At 37.4% G+C, this 15,219-nt stretch overlaps 1 protein-coding gene across 4 annotated transcripts in view; it reads left to right on the forward strand.

The window, feature by feature from the left end:
- Nucleotides 1-15,219, forward strand: part of LOC127843998 ((Lyso)-N-acylphosphatidylethanolamine lipase-like) — a 112,651-nt gene that overhangs the window by 42,193 nt on the left and 55,239 nt on the right. The gene's annotated exons all lie outside the window — the stretch shown is intronic.

Below are 15,219 nucleotides of genomic sequence, written 5' to 3' on the forward strand. Positions count from 1 at the left end.
TGATAAAAATGTCTATAATATTAAAAACTTGCACAGGTAGACAACAGTTTTTAACAGTAGCTGAAAACGTAATTATTGAAAGAAGCATCATGAAAGGGGTGTTTTTTGTATATACATTTAAACATTTGGCAAAAATCTTTAATTTATTTACTGGTAAACTTCTAGTTTTTAATGACAATAACATCCATATATATACACTCCATACTTTATATAATTAAGTAAAAATACATTTAAAAGCGCACCTTCTTAATGTGGCTTTGAGAATCCTTAGTACAGATCTCCAACACCCATTAGAGCTGATGGTCAGTGCCTTTTGCCTTTCTGTAATATCAATTGTCCACAATAAATTATGATATGCATTGTAGATCAACATAGATTTATTACAAAAATGAAATTCCTGAACGCTTAGTTGTTTCCTGAAATTTAAATCAGTTTTGAATGTGCTTATTAAGTGAGATGACATTGTTTGATTATATGTTGCTTATTATCCCCCGCCATAGGCGGAGGGATATAGATTTGTCTGTAACAAAACTTTTCAGGGCTATTTCTCAGAAACTATACAAGATATCAACATGAAACTTCATGGGTGTACAGATATCAATGAGGAGAAGTGCCATACACAAGAACCATAACCCTAGAATATTTTAAATAAGAGTTATTGCCCTTTATTGTTTTTAGCTCACCTGATTGCTCAGGTGAGCTTTTTTGACCGGTCTTTGTTCGTCGTCCGTCTGTCGTCCACATTTGGTTTGTAAACACTCTAGAGGCCACATTTATTGTCCGATCTTTATGAAACTTGGTCAGAAGCTTTGTCCCAATGAAATCTGGGTCGAGTTTGAAACTGGGTCGTGTCGGATCAAAAACTAGGTCACTAGGTCAAAAAAAAGAAAAAACTTGTAAACACTGTAGAAGTCACATTTCATGCCCAATCTTCATGTAACTTTGTCAAAATGTTTGTCTTAATGATATGTTGGTTGAGTTCAAAAGTGGTTCATTAAAAAACATGGCCGCCAGTGGGCGGGGCAGTTTTCCTTATTTGGCTATAGAGAAACCTTGTAAACACTCTAGAAGTCACAATTTTTGCCCAATCATCATGAAAGTTGGTCAAAACATTGGTTTTATTGATATCTTGGACGAGTTCGAAAATGGTCCAGATTGGTAAAAAAACATGGCCGCCAGTGGGCGGGGCATTTTTCTCTATATGTATATAGTACAAACATGTGAACACTCTAGAAGTCACATTTTTGGCCCAATTTTCATGAAATTTGGTCAGAACATTTGTTTTCTTGATATGAGAGATGAGTTCGAAAATGGTTCCTTGTGATCGAACACTATATAAGTCACATTTTTTGCCTAATCATCGTGAAACTTAGTCAATACATTGGTTTTATTGATTTCTCGAACAAGTTGGAAAATGGAATAGATCGGTGAAACACACTTTTTAGCTCACCTGATTGCTTAGGTGAGGTTTTAGGATTGGTCTTTGTCTGCCGTCCGCCAGTCCACATTTGGTTTGTAAACACTCTAGCATTCACATTTCTCAAGCATTCTTTATCAAAGTTGCTGAAAGCTCTCAGTCAAGTTTGATAATAAGAAGAATCACATAATTAATGCCATAATTATTATCCCCCGCCATAGGCGGAGGGATATTGTTTTGGCGTTGTCCGTCCGTCTTTCTGTCCTTCCGTCTTTCCATATCTTGGAAGTGCTTTGGCGGATTTCATTGAAACTTGGTATGAGTATATATATGGATAAGAGGATGATGCACGCCAAATGGCATTGTACACTATCTGTTAATAAGGGAGTTATGGCCCTTTGTATCTTGAAATAATGCTTTTTTGAGTGTCAAATATAGCACTTTTGTGTCCAGAAGCATATTGGCGGGGGAAATCAATTCAACAAATTTGCTTGTTGCCCTTAGATTATCCAAATTTTCATTATATTATACAAAATCGTTGTAAACACTCTAGAGGTCACAATTTTATATCAGATTTTATGAGTCTTGGTCATAATATTTATTTTTGTAAGCAAAGTTTGAGGTTTGGTAAGTGGGGGTCAACTCAAAATATAGGTCACCTGGTCAAATCTTACAAAAACAAAAACACTCCATACGCCAGAGTTTTGGTTCAATAATGATGAAACTTGACCAGGATGTTTGTCTGGACAATATCTAGGTAAAGTTTGACGTTTGGTAAAGATTGAATGAACTGACTCCTCTCAGGTGAGCAAACTAGGGCCATCTTGGCCCTCTTGTTGTATGATGTTACCTTTCAGGGCTATACCTCAGAAACAATGCAAGATTTCAATATGAAACTTCATGGGTGTCTAAATATGACATATCAAGAGATTTGAACCCATCCATAAACAAAATTTAGTTGGCAGGGGATATCAATTCAACGAACTTGCTTGTTAACTTGTTATTACACAAAATTTATATTTATTTTAAATTGTGATATGAATTACAACACCATGCCCAGTTGGTATATTGTTGGTATATTGTACTTCCTAATTAATTAATGAAGTACAATTTACCAACTGGGCATGGTGTTATAATTCATCTGACAATTTATAATAAATAAAAATAAAAATATTAGAAATAACTCTAAATAACTGTGAATGTTCTTCTGTTTTATTTATTGAATACAAGTGTAATTGCAACTGTTATCAAAAACCATACATTATTAAGATAAACATGTCTAAAACAAGAGATGTGTTCGTCAGAAACATAATGCCCGCTATTGCGCCGCTTTGAAAAAAATATTTATTTTATTTGGTTTTTTTTACCTTTGACCTTGAAGGATGACCTTGACCTTGAACTTCCACAACTCAAAATGTGCAGCTTCATGAGAATGCCGCTTTGATTTTTTTTAATGTTGACCTTTGACCTTGAAGGATGACTTTGACCTTGAACTTCCACCACTCAAAATGTGCAGCTTCATGAGATACACATGCATGCCAAATATCAAGTTGCTATCTTCAATATTGAAAAAGTTATGGCCAATGTTAATGTTTTCGGACGGACAGATGCCATATATTTGACATTTGACCTTGAAGGATGACTTTGACCTTCACCTTTCACCACTCAAAATGTTCAGCTCCACGAGATACACATGCATGCCAAATATCAAGTTGCTATCTTCAATAGTGAAAAAGTTATGGCCAATGTTAAAGTTTTTGGACGGACGGACAGACGCCATATATTAGACATTTGACCTTGAAGGATGACCTTGACCTTCACCTTTCACCACTCAAAATGTGCAGCTCTGTGAGATGCACATGCATGCCAAATATCAAGTTGCTATCTTCAATATTGAAAAAGTAATGGCCAATGTTTAAGTTTTCGGATGGACAGACGTCATATATTTGACATTTGACCTTGAAGGATGACCTTGACCTTTCACCTCTCAAAATGTTCAGCTCCATGAGATACACATGCATGCCGAATATCAAGTTGCTATCTTAAATAGTGAAAAAGTTATGGCCAATGTTAAATTTATTTTTGGACTGACGGACAGACTGACTGACATGCTGAAGGAGAGTTCAACTGCTATATGCCACCCTACCGGGGCTGTAAAAATAAAAATTAAATACACTGGTAAATTATAGTTTCAACGGTACATAACAGTTTTAACAGTAGCTAAAAACTTAAACAGAGCATCATACCAAGGCCAATGCAAATGTTCAGTATCAAGCCAATTGGTCAATTCTTTGACGAGTTATTGATCGGAAACGATTTTCTCACTTATTGTGTGAATACATTAGAATACATGTGACCTTGACCTTTGACCTACAGTCCTGAAAATCAATAGGGGTCATCTGTCGGTCATGAACAATGTCCCCATGAACTTTACTGATGCAAACCCTAAGAATTTGTTAGTTATCATTCGGAAACCATTTTACTGTTTAAAGTCACTGTGACCTTGACCTTTGACCTAGATTACTGAAAATCAATAGGGGTCATCTATCAGTCATGACCAATGTCCCCATGAACTTTCCTGATCACAGGCTTAAGCGTTTTTTAGTTAGCATCCAGAAACCATTTGGTGGACCGACCGAACGACTTCATCTACTGTCCAAGGCCAATACACATGTGAAATATCAAGCCAATCAGTCAATCCGTTCACAAGTTATTTATCGGAAACAAACTGGTATACAAACAGACCAACCGACATCCAGCAAAACAATATACCTCCTCTTCTTCGAAGGGGGGCATAATAAACATACAAACATCAACTTTCTAAACTAAACTAGGGATATATGGCTAATAATACCGATCTACCAACAAACAGGTGGTGACACCACTATGCACAATTCTTAAAAAAGGACTTCTAACATTTAACGAAACAGTTTGATTAGCTACTGCCTCTTGTTGACTGCTGCTTTCTGCACTGGTCCATTGTTTGGAACCTCCTGATCCATCTCGTCCCCAACTTCTTCGTCTATCAGTGGAACATTTTAATTCCAAACACAGGTTGTGCAGGCGCATGCAAACTGTTGCAATTTCACAGCATGTATTAGACTGGAAAGGCAAGCATCCACCAGTGCGATGCAGACATCTAAAAATGATCCAAAATCTTTATTTAACATAGCAATTAGAGGCTCAAAGATGCAGGGGGCACTCCTAAAAAAATCTGCAACAAAATTGTATATATTCTATATGACTTAAAAGGGCGTTTTTCACTGAGATTCATTTGATGTCAATATAAAGAAATACTGTATGTTTCTCTATAAAACAAATCGTCAATAGCTTATGGAAACATGTTATTTGTGTCTGTATTCAATATTTCTGCACAATTCAATTTAAATACACTGGAACAATAGCTTTCATAAAAAGAGGATACACATAATGTTTATGGGCCACGCTCTGTGAAAAGGTGTTTTAATGCATGTGCGTAAAGTGTCATCCCAGATTATCCTGTGCAGTCCGTACAGGCTAATCAGGGACAACACTTTCCTCCTTAACTGGATTTTTGTCACAAAGAGTCTTCCTATAAACGTACAATAAAAGCAAAAAGTGTCGCCCTTGATTAGCCTGTGCGGACTGCACAGGCTTATCTGGGACGACACTTTACGCACATGCTTTAAACCCCCTTTTCACAGAGTGAGGCTCATATTAAAGAGTTTAAACAAGAGCACTGCATAATGGGTTCCACGCTCGGCTGTTTTTTTTTATTTTTTTTTATTTTTGTGCTATTTCTCCGCAATCAAAACCACCAAACGCTCTATCCCGCCCCTACTTAAACAATATCTGGAAACAATGTCCTCATCTCTTAGGTTTTCGAGAACAATTCTCTCTCTAAACAGCCTTGGAATCGGTATTTTGCGTCTTCTGTCATCTTCGACGAGGAAAACGACCGCCATTACGTTTGTTTACGTTTATTTACGGTTGTCCTTACCCAGATGTATATTTATGTATGAAATTTATTTAAGCTGAATTTACGATTTCCTTGAGGAAACGCTATTTCACTTAAACATCGTAATTTATGTAAATCGTAATTTACAACCAGTCGTAAATCGTTGATGAAACTGCCTCCTGAACAATAAATATATTTGAAGATTTAGATGGTTTCTGTTATCGATTCAATAATCATATAACAGTTAGTATTTTTTAGATAAATATTCATTCTTTTTTTTTTTTATACCACATTTATATAGCGCCCTTTTCATACTCAAGATGTGCGTTCAAAGGCGCTTTACAGTTTTTCCCTGATCACTGGGTCATAAGTCGTCCGTTAACATCTTGGCGCAGTATGCAGTCACAGCACATTGGCTTATTTCCCTCACAGGTACCCATTTATACACCTGGGTGGAGAGGAGCAGTTGTGGGATAAATTTCTTGCTCAAGGAAATTCCAGCGATCAGGGCGGGATTCAAACCCGGGACCTCTCGATCCCTAAGCCAACGTCCTACCATTAGACCACTGCTTTGTTGTCGCGTCATAAAACCAGAGACGTTGACCTACGTCTCTGATAAAACTCAGTATGAATTAGGCCTTTATTGTCAGAAGGTGACGCATGGTATCTTATCTTAATAACATCATCTACACATGTTGAGATATATATATATGGTGTCACAAATATACCAGTACCAATTAATACTTTTAATCCACAATTGGGACATCGTCTCCCACTGAGGGAATGCTTTTGTTCCTCAAGTGCAGATGGTGGGTTTTTTTACCATTTATTAATTTAATCAAATTAATTAAATTGACAATCCGTAATTACCAAAGAAAAACATCACTAATTGAGTGAGTGTTTTAATAGTTGATTTTAAATCTTACAGCGTTATAGATAATTTTTTACCCATGGGGGTAATTACCACCACTTTTCAAAGCATGGGGGTAAATGGTCAAATTTTGCCTTGCTTGAAGGGTAATTTGCTAAAAGTAAAACCAGAATATAGCCGGGGTACAGACACGCTACTTTAATAATGTTAAACACAATTAACCATTAACTATGTGTATTCTTTCATATTAGTAGGTTTCTTAATTTCTTGTTATTTTAACTTGTATTGTTGGCAGATTACATTTAAGAAGATCTTCGACCTTATTGTCCACCACCGTGGGCCACAGAATACTTTTTTGCCAACTTTCAACAGTTGTTTTATAAGCGTTTTAGGGGTTCCTTTTTGATTTCAAAACAGAGGAAATTAAATCATTCAGTATTGGCAGTACAATTTTATTACTCGGTACAATTTTTGCCGTACACAAAAAATAAATTTTACTTTGAGAAGTAATTTGCGTTGGCTTGGAAGAAGCCATGCTGACCACTTCATGTAATTTAATAAACACATAAGCGCTTGACTGTCTGTTAAAAAATAAATACTAAATTTACCATGCGTCTAGATGATACAGAGTATACATACCAACTGGCTAACTATTTCTACAATCCAGCACAAATTTTTACAATAACCAGTCTCATATTTTGGCTAAAGACAATCAGCTGTTTATATTTTTTGTTTACGATGTACGCCGAGAATTTACAGCATTAGCCTAAGTCCAGTTTGGCTTGCTTAAATGTACGCAAGGAAATGATCAATTGAGCGTATCTTGATATTTCTAATGCATATATTACGCTGTTAAGCAGCTTATCTAGAACGCTGATCTCAACTGTATGGTGAAAATTTAAGAAAGAAATTAATATGTTGATGGAATGTAGCGAACATTATTGGGACTATTTAAATTTACCTATGGCTACATATGTGTCATGTTTAGCATTTTTAGCTCATCTATTTTTTGAAAAAAAATTATGAGCTATTGTCATCACCTTGGCGTCGGCGTCGGCGTCGGCGTCGGCGTTGGCGTTGGCGTCGGCGTCCGGTTAAGTTTTGCGTTTAGGTCCACTTTTCTCAGAAAGTATCAATGCTATTGCATTCAAACTTGGTACACTTACTTACTATCATGAGGGGACTAGGCAGGCAAAGTTAGATAACTCTGGCGTGCATTTTGACAGAATTATGTGCCCTTTTTATACTTAAAAAATTGAAAATTTTGGTTAAGTTTTGCGTTTAGTTCCACTTTTCTCAGTAAGTATCAATGCTATTGCATTCAAACTTGGTACACTTACTTACTATCATGAGGGGACTGGGCAGGCAAAGTTAGATAACTCTGGCATGCATTTTGACAGAATTATGTGCCCTTTTTATACTTAGAAACTTGACAATTTTGGTTAAGTTTTGTGTTTAGGTCCATTTTATTCCTTAAGCATCAAAGCTATTGCTTTCATACTTGCAACACTTACTAACTATCATAAGGGGACTGTGCAGGCAAAGTAATGTAACTCTGACTGGCATTTTGACAGAATTATGTGCCCTTTTTATACTTAGAAAATTGAAAATTTGATTAAGTTTTGTGTTTAGGTCCACTTTATTCCTACAGTATCAAAGCTATTGCTTTCATACTTGCAAGATTTATGAACTATCATAAGGGGACGGTGCAGGCAAAGTTATGTAACTCTGACTGGCATTTGGACGGAATTATGGGCCCTTTATACTTAGAAAATTGAAAATTTGGTTAAGATTTATGTTTTGGTCACTTTACCCCTAAAGTATCATAGATATTGCTTTCATACTTGGAACACTCACAAACTATCATAAGGGTACAGTAAAAGGACAAGTTGCATAACTCTGGTTGTCATTGTTACGGAATTATGGCCCTTTTTTGACTTAGTAACTTTTAATATATGGTTAAATTTTGTGTTTCGATCCACTCGAAGTATCAAGGCTATTGCTTTCAAGCTTCAAATACTTACATGCTATCATGAGGTTACTGTACCTGGCAACTTGAATTTTACTTTGACCTTTGAATGACCTTGACTCTCAAGGTCAAATTATTAAATTTTGCTAAAATTGCCATAACTTCTTTATTTATGATTAGATTTGATTGATACTTTGATGAAACTACTCTTACCTGACATACCACAATAGACTTCACCCAAACCATCCCCCGTGCCCTCCCCCCCCCTCCCCCCCTCCCCCCCCCCCTATTTTTTTTTTTTTTTTTTTTTTTTTATAAGATCATCTCACAAATGACCACCACACCCTCACACTATACCCCCACCCCACCCCCCCACCCCACCCCCCCCCCAAATTTTTTTTTTGATTTTTTTTTTTTTTTTTTTTTTTTAAGATCATCTCACAAATTATCACCACAACCCTCACACTATACCCCCCCCCCCGATTTTTTATTATTTTTTTTTTTTTTTCGCTTTTTTGGAAGATAATGTAATAAATGTCCACAACCCCACACTATACACCCCTCTTCACTCCACTCCTCCCTCCTTTGTGATTGAAATGAGAGTCCCTTCACCTTTAAAAGAAAATAGATGAGCGGGTCTGCACCCGCAAGGCGGTGCTCTTGTTAATTTTTATCATAAATTTAGATTTTATTAAGAAAATAAAGTAAAGCATGCAAACAATCAAATAAATATTGAGAACAAGACAAACACAGTTTGTTCAGGCTACAGACTTTGATTCTAACATTAGAATGGTATTTAAATGATCAAATAAAAATAAGGTTACATGCAAAAGCAGATATTCACTTTTCAATTACAAAACCTGCCATGTTCTGACATCTTACACATTTTCGCTAATGAATATCCCCTGGACTTGTTCATTTAAAATCACAAAACTCCTTTTGGGCTAGAGATCTTTGTTAGAAAGCGATTTTTAAATAAAATATAGAAAACATCAAAGTTTTAGACTAAACCATATACTTTTTAATAAAAAAAGTTTGCTTCTACATGAAATCTTACACAGTTTTGCTTTTAAATAATTCCGGACCAATTTTAGTTTAAATCACAAACTTTATGTCGGCTAGAGCTTTTACATTACATTAATTAAAAAATGATACTTAAATAAGAAATATTAATAAAGAAATAAAAAATCTTTAGAAAAACAAAGATATGTTCTATTCAATAAGAAAAGTCTGTCTCGGTATTGAATCATATACATTTTCTTAATGAGTGACAGAGTATGTCTGGAACTATATAATTTTTTATACTGAAATAATGTTTTAATCAAAGGCAGATACGTGATTTTCAAAGAAATTGTATATCTTGGTCATAAATCTTTAAAAAAAATCGCTAATGAATATCTCCTGAATTGTTAACGCTAAAAATCACAAAGTTTACTTCAAACTTTATGTGCGGAAATAACCTTTATAATTATCTTCAAATAATAAAATTCAATAAAGAAATAATTATGTTTTAAGCAAAGGCATAACTGAAAGGATTTCTTCAATCCAGCAATTTCGGCCTTAAATATTACGTGTTGTCACTGAATATTGTTGCAAAGACACATATGTTAGAAATCTGGCGTGTATTATTTAAGTTCATTATTATATTTGAACTATGTAACATATAATTATGCCCCCCCTCTCACTCCCCCCCCCTACCCCGCCCAGCCCCCCAACCCCCCCCCCCCAATTTTTTTTTTTTTTAACATCTAATAAATTACCCCACCCCACATTATTACCCCCTCTCAACCCCCCCCCACTCCCCTCCCCCCCCCCCCAACCCCCCACCATTTTTTTTTTTTAAACAACTTATAAATTACCACACCCCACATTATACCCCCCTCTCACCCCCCCCACCCTTCCTACCCCCCCCCCACCCCCCACCCCCTGAAAAAAAAATATTTTTTTTTTTTTAAACATGTAATAAATTACCACACCCCACATTATACCCCCCATCTCACTCCCCCCTACTCCCCCTACCCCCTACCTCCCACCCCACCCCCCCCCCCAAATATTTTTTATTTTTTTTTAAACATCTAATAAATAACCAAACCCAACATTATTACTTCCCTCTCACCCCCCCCAACCCCCACCACCCCCCTCAATTTTTTTTTTTTAAACGGCTTATAATACCACAACCCCACATTATACCCCTCTCACCCCCCTCATCCCCCTACCCCCCCCCACCCCCCCCCAAATTTTTTTTTTTTTTAAACATCTAATAAATTACCACAAACCCTACATTATTACCACCTCTCACCCCCCCCCCCCCCACCACCCTGCCCCCCCCCTACCACCCCACCCCCCCCCCCGAAGTTTTTTTTAAATATCTTATAAATTACCACACCCCACATTATGCCCCCCTCTCACCCCCCACCCACCCCCACCCCCCCTTTTTTTTTTTTTTTAAACATCTATAAATTACCACACCCCACATTTTACCCCCTCTCACTCCCCCTAACCCCCCCCCCTACCCCCCCACCACCCCACCCCCCAATTTTTTTTAAACATCTAATAAATTACCACACCCCACATTATACCCCCCTCTCTCACCCCCCACCCCCCCACCCCCAACCCCCCCCCCCCCAAAAAAAAAAAAAAATTATAAATATTTTTTTTTTTTAAACATCTTATAAATTACCACACCCCACATTATACCCCCCTCTCACTCCCCCCTTGATCATGACTGGCAGATGACCCCTATTGATTTTCAGGTCACTTGGTCAAAGGTCCAGGTCACAGTGACTCAAAATAGTACAATGGTTTCCGGATGATAACTTACATTAGGTCAAAGGTCAAGGTCACAGTGACAAAAAACATATTCACACAATGGCTGCCACTACAACTGACAGCCCATGTGGGGGGCATGCATGTTTTACAAACAGCCCTTGTTTTAAAATGCCTCTCACTTTCCAGCCATATATTAAAAAAAGTGATAAGCGTTTATTTCGTTGAAGGGGGCAGGAAATGTATCCTTATATGGCTGAAGTAAAACCTTGTCATCACTCTAAAAGTTACATTTATAGTTCACTCTTTATGACACTTGGTCAGAACAGGCTGCACTAAACAGGTCAGTTTGTGTCTCAGGTGAGCGATTTTGGGCCTTTCAGGCCCTCTTGTTTACTTTAATCTTCATGAAACTTGTTTAGAATATTTGTTCTCATTATATCTTGGCAAGTTTCACAACTGTTCTTTTTTCAAAAACATGGCCACTTTGGGATGGGGTTGTTGGTAGACCTTACATATTGATACTCTAGAAGTCACTTTTTAGTCCAATCTTCATGAGGCTTGGTCAGAACATTTGTTCTAATGGTATCTGGGCCGAGTTTGAAAATGGTGCCGTTCCATTGAAAAACATGGCGAGGCAGTTTTCCTTATATGGCTATAGTGAAACTTGTGAACAATCTTGTGTACCATATTTATTGTCTAATCTTCATGAAACTTGGTCAGAACATGTCCCAATGAAATCTCCGCAGAGTTTGAAACTGGGTTGCATAAGATTAAAAACTGTGTCATGTTAAAAAAAAGCTTGTAAACTCTTTAGAAATCCCATTTTTTGTCCATTATTCATGAAACTTGGTCATAAATTTGTCGAATGATATATCAGCCTAGTTGAAAACGGTTCCTGCCAGTTGAAAATATGGCGGCAGGGGATGAGGCTGTTTCCATTGGATGGCTATAATGTAGCCTTGTGGATATTCTAAAAGTCCCTTATTTGTAGCTCACCTGAGCACAACGTGCTCATGGTGAGCTTTTGTGATCGCCTTTTGTCTGTCGTGCGTCGTCCATTGTATGTTGTGCATTGTGCGGCGTCAACATTTGCCTTGTTAACTCTCTAGAGGACACATTTATTGTCCAATCTTCATGAAATTTGGTCATAAGATTGGTCTCAATGATATCTTGGATGAGTTCGAAAAATGGTAATGTTTGCTTGAAAAACATGGCTGCCAAGGGGCAGGGCATTTTTCCTTATATGGCTATATGGCTATAATAAAATCTTGTTAACACTCTAGAGGCCACATTTATTGTCTGATCTTCATGAAACTTGGTCAGAAGAATTATCCCAATAATATCTTGGACAAGTTTGAAAATGATGCCCGCTGGTTGAAAAACATGGCCGCCAGGGCATTTTTAGCTGGACTATTATATATGAAATATATATAGTGGAGCTATCCTACTCACCCCGGCGTCGGCGTGACCGTGCAAATGTTTAAGTTTGCGTACCATCCAAAATATTTCCTATGTCCCTTGACATATTACTTTCATATTTTGCATACTTCTTTACCAATATGACCCCAACCTATAAACAAGAGCAGACAACTGTATCAAGAATTTTGTAAGAATTATGGCCCTTTTTCCACTTAGAATATGCATATTATTGATAACTCTATGTTAAAGTTTGCGTACCACCTCAAATATTTTCAATGTCCCTTGACATATTGCATTTTATATTTTGCATACTTCTTTACCAACATGACCCCAACCTATAAACAAGAGCAGACAACTGTATCAAGCATTTTGTAGGAATTATGGCCCTTTTTTTGTCTTTGTTACTTTGAATATTTTGTTATCCCCACGCTTTTTGAAAAGTGTGGGGATATTGTGGTTATCTCCGCTGTCTGTTCGTCCGTCCATCCTGGCAACTATCTCCTCCTACACTATAAGCACTAGAACCTTGAAACTTACACACATGGTAGCTATGAGCATATGTGCGACCCTGCACTATTTGGAATTTTGATCTGACCCCTGGGTCAAAAGTTATGGGGGTTGGGGTGGGGCCAGGTCATAGATTTTCACTCATTTTTTAATGTTATTTTACATTTACTTGTTCATTTCTACACCGATTTACTTCAAATTGATACTGAATATCTCTTATGACAATACCGTCAATCCCAACTATGCATGGCCTGATTACCAACCCTGGGGCGCCACGCCCACATAGACCACGCCCACCCAAAATTGCCTTTTACTATAAAAAACTTCTTCATTTCTACACCGATTTACTTCCAATTGATACTGAACTTCTTCATGACGATACAGTCAATCTCAACTATGTATGGCCCCATTACAGACCCTGGGGCGCCCCCGCCCACATAGACCACGCCCACCCAAAATTGCCTTTTACTATAAATTCTTCATTTCTACACCGAGATACTTCAAATTGATACTGAACATCTCATATGACAATACAGTCAATCTCAACTATGCATCGCCCCATTACCAACCCTGGGGCGCCCTCACCCACATAGACCACGCCCACCCAAAATTGCCTTTTACTATAAATTCTTAATTTCTACACCGATTTACTTAAAATTGATACTGAACATATCTTATGACAATACGGTAAATCTCAACTACGCATGGCCCCATTATCAACCCTGGGGCGTCTCCTGGGTCAAACATGCGGCGTGGGGATACGCGTCGGCCTTTGCCGCGCCATTTCTAGTTAAATTTTGTGTTTAAATCCACTTTACTTCTAAAGTATCAAGTCTATTGCTTTCAAACTTCAAATATTTTCTTACTATCATGATGTTACTGTACCTTGCAAGTTGAATTTGACCTTGACCTTTGAATGACCTTGACTCTCAAGGTCAAATGAATAAATTTTGCTTTAATTGCCATAACTTATTTATTTATTTAACATCAGATTTGATTCATACTTTGACAAAACAACACTAACCTGACATACCACAATGGACTCCACCCAAGCTATCCCCACGCCCCCCCCCCCCCCCCAGAATCCCCCCCCCAAAAAAAATTCTTTATTTCTTTTTTTTGAAAGATCATATATTAAATGACCACACACCCACGATATATACCCCTCTCTCCATGATGGCTTACGTCATACTGTCAAGCACTTGAATAGTCGAGCGTGCTGTCCTCTGACAGCTCTTGTTCCTTATATTGCTTTAGTAAAACCTTGTTAACACTCTAGAGGCCACATTTATTTTTCGATCTTCATGAAACTTGCTCAGAATATTTGTCCCAATGATATCTTAGATTAGTTAAACAATGGTAAGTTTTGCTTGAAAAACATGGCTGCTAAAGGGTGGGTCATTTTTCCTTATATGGCTAAAGAGGCTATAGTAAAATCTTGTTAACACTCTAGATGCCACATTTATTGTCCTATTTTCATGAAAATTGGTCAAAAGATTCATCCAAATAATATCTTGGACATGTTCAAAAATGATGCCGTTTGGTTTAAAAACATTGCCGCCAGGGGGCAGGGCATTTTTCCTCATATGGCTATAGTTAAACCTTGTTAACACTTTAGAGGCCACATTTATTTTCCGATCTTCATGAAACTTGGTCAGAAGATTTGTCCCAATGATATCTTGGATGAGTTCGAAAATGGTTTTGTTTGCTTTAAAAAATGGCCACTAGGGGCATTTTTAACCAGGTTTTCCGAAGGAAAAAACTGGTTATTAGATTGGCGAATGCGGGCGGGCTGGCTGGCGGCTGGCGGGCGGGCGGAACAAGCTTGTCCGGGCCATAACTATGTCGTTCATTGTCAGATTTTAAAATCATTTGGCACATTTGTTCACCATCATTGGACGGTGTGTCGCGCGAAATAATAACGTCGATATCTCCAAGGTCAAGGTCACACTTTGAGTTCAAAGGTCAAAAATGGCCATAAATGAGCTTGTCCTGGCCATAACTATGTCATTCATTGTGAGATTTTAAAATCATTTGGCACATTTGTTCACCATCATGGGACGGTGTGTCGCACGAAAGAATCACGTCAATATCTCCAATGTCAAGGTCGCCACGACTAAAAATAGATTTTTTTTTAAAACAAACTTACAAAGGGGGTTAATTTTGTTTGTTCATTTCAAAAGTTCAGTTTGAGTTTTCTCCCTTTATCAGATTTTTTTTCACAATGAAAACCTGGTTTTGTGACAATTTTGTCCCTTGTTCCTTATATAGCTATATATGGCTATAGTAAAACCTTGTTAATACTCTAGAGGCCACATTTATTGTCCAAT

Source organism: Dreissena polymorpha, chromosome 9 (genome assembly GCF_020536995.1).
Source record: "Dreissena polymorpha isolate Duluth1 chromosome 9, UMN_Dpol_1.0, whole genome shotgun sequence".
Taxonomy (NCBI): Eukaryota; Metazoa; Mollusca; class Bivalvia; order Myida; family Dreissenidae; genus Dreissena; species Dreissena polymorpha.